Source organism: Equus asinus, chromosome 21, assembly GCF_041296235.1.
Source record: "Equus asinus isolate D_3611 breed Donkey chromosome 21, EquAss-T2T_v2, whole genome shotgun sequence".
Lineage (NCBI taxonomy): Eukaryota > Metazoa > Chordata > Mammalia > Perissodactyla > Equidae > Equus > Equus asinus.
In genome coordinates, this window is record NC_091810.1 from 53,206,614 (window position 1) to 53,214,296 (window position 7,683).

The window sequence follows — 7,683 nt, forward strand, 5'->3', positions numbered from 1 at the left end:
TAAAGAATGATGGGGACATGTCAGCAGGACACACAGCCAGCTTGAAGGAGCTTCCAAGGGCCATCAGGGACAGTTTGAGCATCAAAATAGTGATGGTAACCATAAAATAGGAAACCACGAGCGCACAGAGATATAAATAAATGAGTGAAAACACCGAAAGTCTGATGAGGAATGGGATATTTTCATAGTCTTAAACTATGTGCCCACAAAACAGTTATTAAAATTACAAGGAGAAAAAGAGTGACGTCCGAGTGGAGAAGCTGGGCAGACATCACGTCAGTCAAGTGACCAACAGCATCAATAGTAGGACAAGGGAAAGCCTGCGGCCTCTGAGCACCTGAGGGGCTGAGGTGAGAACGGCATCGCCCCCGTGAGATTCCTGCCAAAGAAGCATCACACAAACCCACACCGAGGGGCCTTCCACAAAATGACAGCCCACGTCTGAGAAATGTTTCAGACTGAAGGGGACTGAAGACACATAACAAAAAATGCAACGTGTGATTCTGGACTGCCCCTTCCGCTCTCAAGGACGCTATTGGAGCAACTGCAGAAAACTGATGTGTCTGAGGAGGCTATTGGAGCAACTGGAGAAAGCTGATGTGTCTGAGGAGCGCGGCAGTGACATATCTGGTTACTGTCCGGATCTGGATGGTGTGCTGCAAGTACGCAGGGGCGTGGCCTTGTCTGCAGGAAACAGGCACTGAACCATGAGGTGGTGGTGGGGCATCAGGTGGACCACTTACTCACAAATGCTTCAGGGGACGAACGTGCTTTATGCTGTAGTTGCAAATTTTCTGTGAGCTTGAGATTGTTCAAAAAGAAAATGCAGTACTATGTGATTCAGGCTTCCAGGGGCCCGCCTTGCCCCATCTGAGTTGGGGAGGGATCTGTCTGCAGCCTAGCTGGCCTGGCCCATAGCACTGTGGTCACACCAAGGGCAGGAGCCCTGGACAGGCAGCGAGCACTGGCAGGGCCCTTTAATGATGCTGGGCTCCATCTCTCACATTCACAGAGCAGGAGAGGGTTTTATATCACAGCTGGGCCCTCAGTGAGACAGCTGCGGCGGAAGATTACACAGCCTAACAGGGTTAGGGGCCTGCTTCCTGGAACTCTGGGTGGGTAGCACGTGGCAAGAGAAAATTACTATTCTTTTTTCTCTCTCTAACTCCTTGGCTTTCCAGGTTTTCTCATCTTGGCTCTTTGGCAGTAAGGAAAGGGAAGAAGTTTGTTTCCCAGCATGAGGCGCCAGAGGCCCCAGATTTTCCAGGATGGGCCTGATTGTTGAGGCCCTGCCCGAGATCTGTTGGGGAGGAAGTCCCAGAAAAGCTCTGCTGTGGCGATTCAGGAAACTGGGACCCCCTAGGCGGCTGCTCCGTGTCTCGTCACACAGGAGCCACACAGCCGTACTGTGTCAGGACCCCCTGGAAACGTTAACACCCCATCAGTCCCTCATTCACTCCACAATGTGGTTGGGCCTATGTGAGGCTCTGGGGGCTCAATGTGAGGGGCCCACTGTGCCATCGGGGCTGCGGTGGGCTCTTACAGGGCACCCAACGCAGCAGGGCAGGGCAGGGAAGGAAGGCAGCCCTGACCTGAGGAGGGAACACAGAGGGGTTGGCCGGGGAGTTTTGGGGGGGGGAGAGGGGAAAGGAGGGTGGACAGTGCTCCAGGCCAACAGCACATTCTAGATCCTGTGAGGAAGAAATAAAGCTGGAGATGTAGAACAGGTCAGATCTGAAAGGGCTGTTCCAGCCTGTTAAAAGACGACACAAGCCTGGAGGCAGTGGAGGCCAACGAAGAACAAGCTGGGGAGGGCAGTGATCAGACCACACTTGGGAGAGAGCATTTGGGCTGCTAAGTGGCGGGTGGGGGGTCCCAGAGATGTAACAGGGAATCTTTAAGCATCTGTCCAACATCAGCCCCCAAGCAAGATGGGACCACACTTCACTGGGGGAATGCGACTCTTTCCTACTTGACCTGGCAAGTGAACTCTCCACACTTCAGGAAAGCTTGCTTAGAGCACTTTCCATTGAGCAGTGAGCAGTGTCTTCGGCTTTTTCACCTTGCAGGTTTTCAAGAGCCTGTGTGTGTGCATGCGGGCGTACACGACACAGAGCTCCTCTACAAGTACCTAGGAGTCACCTGCGCTGTTAAAATGACTGATGTGAAATCACAGGAGGGGAGGTGCCTTGGTTTGGGGCCTCCCCAGGTTTAGGCTTGGCATGTCTCCCAAGGAGGGTCTACCCAGCGCGACACACCAGCAGCCCAGAGGGAAGACAAGTTCATCACACACCGTAAATTTGGACTCGTCACCAGTGCCTGGAGCACCCTCAGAATGTTTTAAAAGGAGGTCTTGTCTTGTGAATATCATGTTGCCCTGCATCATATTTGTGTTAAAAGTGCTATTTCATTAAATGTAAATATTTAAAATATATCACCATTTTTCATAACCTTGTTTTGGCATTTCATCATTTTTTAATTGCTTCAGTGGGCCTCAAAAAATGCAAGTGGCCCACTGTCTCTCGACCTCTGAGTTACAAAGCAGGTTGGAAGAGGCTGTCTGGCATAACCACCCCTCGATGGGGGGGAGTCCCTTTCCATTGAGTCTGTCAGACGCCTCCGTGTGCTTGCTTAAACCCCTCCTGGGACGAGCAGCTCATTACTCTGCAAAGCAGCTGGTCCCATCATTAGACACTCAGCTTGCTATAAAGTCCCCCACGGTGAGGCAGGCAGGCCTCCGAAACATCACCCAGTGGTCCCTGGTGCCAGCCTCTGGAGCAATTGTCTAAGAGGCAGGCAAATATTTGAACTTGGCCATCGTGTCCTTCTTTGACTGTCTCTTCTCCATGTTCCTTTCCCCTTTTCCTCCCAACTGGCTTCTATGATACAGTTCTAGGACTTTTTTAACCTTCCAGAAAATCATCTTTGGACAGAAGTCTGCTTGTTACTGTCCTTGTTGTGGCTTAGCTCCCAGAACAAAACATGTTCTCAAGGGGCTTGCCTGTGGGCAGGGGCCTTTGTCTCCTGTGGTCAGACTGGACACTCTACAAGCATCTGGACAAGCTACAGATGCACAGGCTCTTTGTAGCAACCATGCCTCATTTGTTGCCAGTGTTGAGCCTATGGCCATTAAATACCCAGGTCCCCTTGTGCACCCCCAGCTCTCCCTGGCCAGGCGAGAACTGCCACTGTGGCCACCTACAATGGACTCACCGACAGCCCTGGTGGAGTCTATGGATCTCATCTTCCCAGCAGGAAAGATCTCCTGCTGGCACTGTCCACAGGGCCTTGACCAGCCGGTACGGCAGCAAGCGTGGTAGTTTCAGCCAGGAGAACACTGGATTAACGTTCATGAGTGATCCACTTTCAAGGAAACATCCCTGCACTCACACACTACCCTCAGGCCTTTTTTTTTTTTTTGGTCACATTGATTTGTAACAGTGTATAAATTTCAGGTGTGGGATCATTATATTTCGCCTTGGTATAGACTGCACGTGTTCCCCACCAAAAGTCTAGCTGCCATCTGTCACTGTACACGTTTGTCCCTTAACCCTTCACCTTCTCCACACCCACCCTTCCTCTCTGGTAACCACCAATCTGTTCTCTGTATCTATGTGTGTTTATCTTCCACATGAGTGAGATCATATGGTATTTGTCTTTCTCATCTGACTCATTTCACTTAGCATAATATTCTCAAGGTCATGAATGGATAAAGTGTGGTATATACACATATATATACAAAGGCCCATCTTTTCATACCAATTTCCCTGCAGAAAGAATGATCTTGATAATAAAGCCGAGAGACAGAAAAAATCAGGAGACAGCTCTAAAAGGCACATTTCAGTTTTCAAGTGTTTTTTTTTTTTTTCTTTTTCCTCCAAAGCTGGGAAGTCTGAGTTACATAAAACCAGCTCTGGCCACCCCACCCAGGTCAGCTCAAACAATGGGAAAACTTCTGGCCCAACACGGAGCCATCCCCACCCGCTATCCTCGCCCTGCACAGATGTTTCCTTTCAGCTCCACTGGCCCTATGTCAACAGAAACGTGGCCTGCCTATGGAGACAGAGAACTCTGCACACTGTCCTCAAAGGTAAGAGCATCCACAGTGCACCAAGGATATTGCAAGGGCAGTCTCAGCTCTTAGTCAAAACCAAAGACAAGGGTCTGCAACCTTGGCTTCGGTGGCCCTCATTACAACAGCAATTTGCTCCTTTTCAAACCTTGTTGGCCTGGAGCTCTGCCATTCATTCCACAAGTATTGCCTCTCTCCCGTGTGCCTGGGCCTGGGGCACACAGTACTGGGGGAGGCAATACACCACTTGGCCAAGTTCTTGGATCTTGTGGGGCCCAAATTTCTTGTTGTTTTGTTCCTAAAGGTCACCAGTGTCCTAGTTGAAAGAGAACTGGGGGCTGCCCCCTTGGCCAAGTGGTTAAGTTCGTACATTCCGCTTTGGTGGCCCAGGATTTTGCTGGTTCGGATCCTGGGCGCAGACATAGCACTGTTCGTCAGGCCATGCTGAGGCGGCGTCCCACATACCACAACTAGAAGGACCCACAACTTAAAAAAAAAATACACAACTATGTACTGGGGGGCTTTGGGGAGAAAAAGGAAAAATAAAATCTTTAAAAAAAAAAAAGAAAGAAAGAAAGAGAACTGGGAGAACTGGGTTCCAAATCTGGTTCAGACAACTGATTCTGTGTCCTTCGGGGCAAGTTATTCAAGACCCAGATTCATCTTCCATAAAATGGGGCAAAAATCTCTACTCTACCTAAACAATGGGATTCTTGCAAGGAGCACACAGAGATCCCATGTGTGAGGCAGCTGGGCAATCTGCGAAGGTATGGGGAGGAGGAGGACTGGTCTGAGAAGCCACACGGCCCTCAGGGCTCGCTGGCCTCTGTCCACTTTATTCCTTCCACTCCAGGGGCAAGACAGTAAATTACCTGATTTGTAAATGTGGGAAGAATAAACTGGGCATGCTCAGCCCAGTTTTGCACTTACCTGATGTCTTCAGCTATATCTCACACAAGAAAGAGAAAATCTGATTAGCTCTATAGGATGCTCAGGAGATTTCAATCCACCTTACTGACACTCTCTGCCACCCTTCCCCCATATAGCTTTAGAATTTGAGAAAAACTCAGCTGTGCACTTAGAGATCCTGAAGTTTCCAAATTATCACACTAGCCCTATACAACCTCACCAGTTTTGCTGGCTTTTCTTTTCCCTCCATAGAGTCCCTCTATGTGCACCAAGTGTGACCCTTAGCCCGTGTCCAGAATCTGCAAATGCCCCCCTGGGGAAGAAAATGGCTGGTAACAGACTGCTCACTCCTTAAGATCTCTTCCTTCTCTGGAATTTTTCAAAGAACTAGCTTTTGGTTTCATTAGTTTTCTCTATGGATTTCCTGTTTTCAATTTCATTGCTTTCTTTATTCTTCTGCTTACTTTGGATTTAATTTGCTCTTCTTTTTCTAGTTTCCTAAGGTGGAGGCTTAGATAATTGATTTTGGATCTTTCTTCTTTTCCAATATATGCCTTCAATGCTGTAAACTTCCTTCTAAGCACTGCTTTTTGTACATTCCACAAATTTTGGTAAGTTGTGTTTTCATCTTAATTTAGTTCAAAAAATTTTTTATTTCACTTGAGATTTCTTTGACCCATGTGTTATTTAGAAATGTGTTGTCTGAAGTATTTTGAGACTTTCCAGCTATCTTTCTGGAACTGATTTCTAGTTTAATTTCATTGCGGTCTGAGAGCAGACCACTGTATGAATTCTATTCTCTAAAATTTGCTAAGGTGTGTCCTATGGCCCAGAATGTGGTCTATCATGGTGAATGTTCTGTGTGAGCTTGAGAAGAATGTGTAATCTGCTGATGTTGGATGAAGTTGTCTATAGATGTCTGTCACGTACAGTTGATTGATGGTACTAAGTCCAAATATGTCTTTACTGATTTTCTGCCTGCTTGATCTGTCCATTTCTGATAGAGCATGTCAGAGTCTCCAACTGTGACAGTGGATTCATGTCTCTCTCCTTGCAGTTCTATCAGTTTTTACCTTGTGTATTTTGATGCTCTGATGTTAGGCACATACACATTACACTTCTTATGTCTTCCTGGAGAACTCACCCCTTTATTATTATGTAACGCTCCTCTTTATTCCTGATAACTCTCCTTGCTCTGAAGTCTGCTCCGAAATTAGTATTGCTACTCCAGCTTCCTTTTGATTAATGTCACCATGGTTTATCTTTCTCCCTTCATCTACTTTAATCTAGTATGTGTCATATTTAAAGTGAGTTTCTTATCAACAGCATATAGGTGAGAAAGTGATCCACCCTGACAATGTCTTTCAATTGGTGCATTTAGACCACTGATGTTCAAAGTGAATGTAATGATTAATTTTATGTGTCAACTTGACTATATCACAGGGTGCCCAGATATCTGGCTAAACATTACTTCTCAGTGTGTCTGTGAGGATGTGTCCTGATGAAATTAGCATTTGAATTAGTGGACTCAGTAACATAACTGCCGTCTCCAATGTGGGTGGACATCATCCAATCCGTTGAGGGCCTGAATAGGATAAAAAGGTGAAGAGGAATCCAGCCCTTCCTTCCAGACTGCATAAGCCAGGACAGCAATTTTCTCGTGTCCCTGGTGCTCCTGGTTCTCAGGCCTTCAGACCCAGGCTGGAATCTACACCACCAGCTCCCCTGGTTCTCAGGCCTCTGGACTCTGACTGAATTGTATCACCAGCTTTCCTAGGTCTCCAACTTGCAGACAGCAGAGTGGGACTTCTCAGCCTCCATAATCGTGTGAGCCAATTCCTTATAATAAATCTCTTCCTACATACCAATACTGTTGGTTCTGTTTCTCTGGAGAACTCTAATACAATGATTATTGATTTCGCTGGATTAATATCTACCCTATTTGTTACTTTTTCTATTTGTTGCCCTATTCTTTGTTTCTATTTTTGTCTTCCACTCTATTTTCTGCCTTATGTGGTTTTAGTTAAACATTTTGATTCCATTTTCTCTCCTTTCTTAGCATACCTCTTTCCCTTTCTTTAGTGGTTGCCCTAGAGTTTGCAATATACATTTACAACTAATCCACATCCACTTTCAAATAACTATACAACACTATACCACTTTACATACAGTGTGAATACCTTATAATAACACAATAATCCTAACTCTTCCCTCCCATCCCTTCTATCACTGGTGGCATTCACTTCACTTACACATAAGCACGTATAAAGACACAAGTATACAGAATTGAATACATTGTTGCTATTATTATTTTAAAAAAATAAGTGATCTGTTAGATCACTTAAGAATAAAAAAAACAAAAGTTTTTATTTTACTTTCACTTATTCCTTTTCCAATGCTCTTCCTTTTCTTTATATAGATCCTTTCTTTATGTAGATTCTGACCTCTATCATTTTCCTTCTCTCTAAAGAACTTCTTTTAACATTTCTTGTGAGGCAGGTCTACTGGCAACAAATTCCCTCAATTTTTGTTTGTCTGAAAAAGTCTTTATTTCTCCTTCACTTTTGAAGGATAATTTTGCAGGGTACAAAATTGTAGCTTGGTGGGTTTTTCTCTCAACACTAAATATTTCACTCCACTCTCTTCTTGCTTGCATGGTTTCTGAGGAGAAGCTGGACGCAATTCTTATCTGTGTTCCTCTA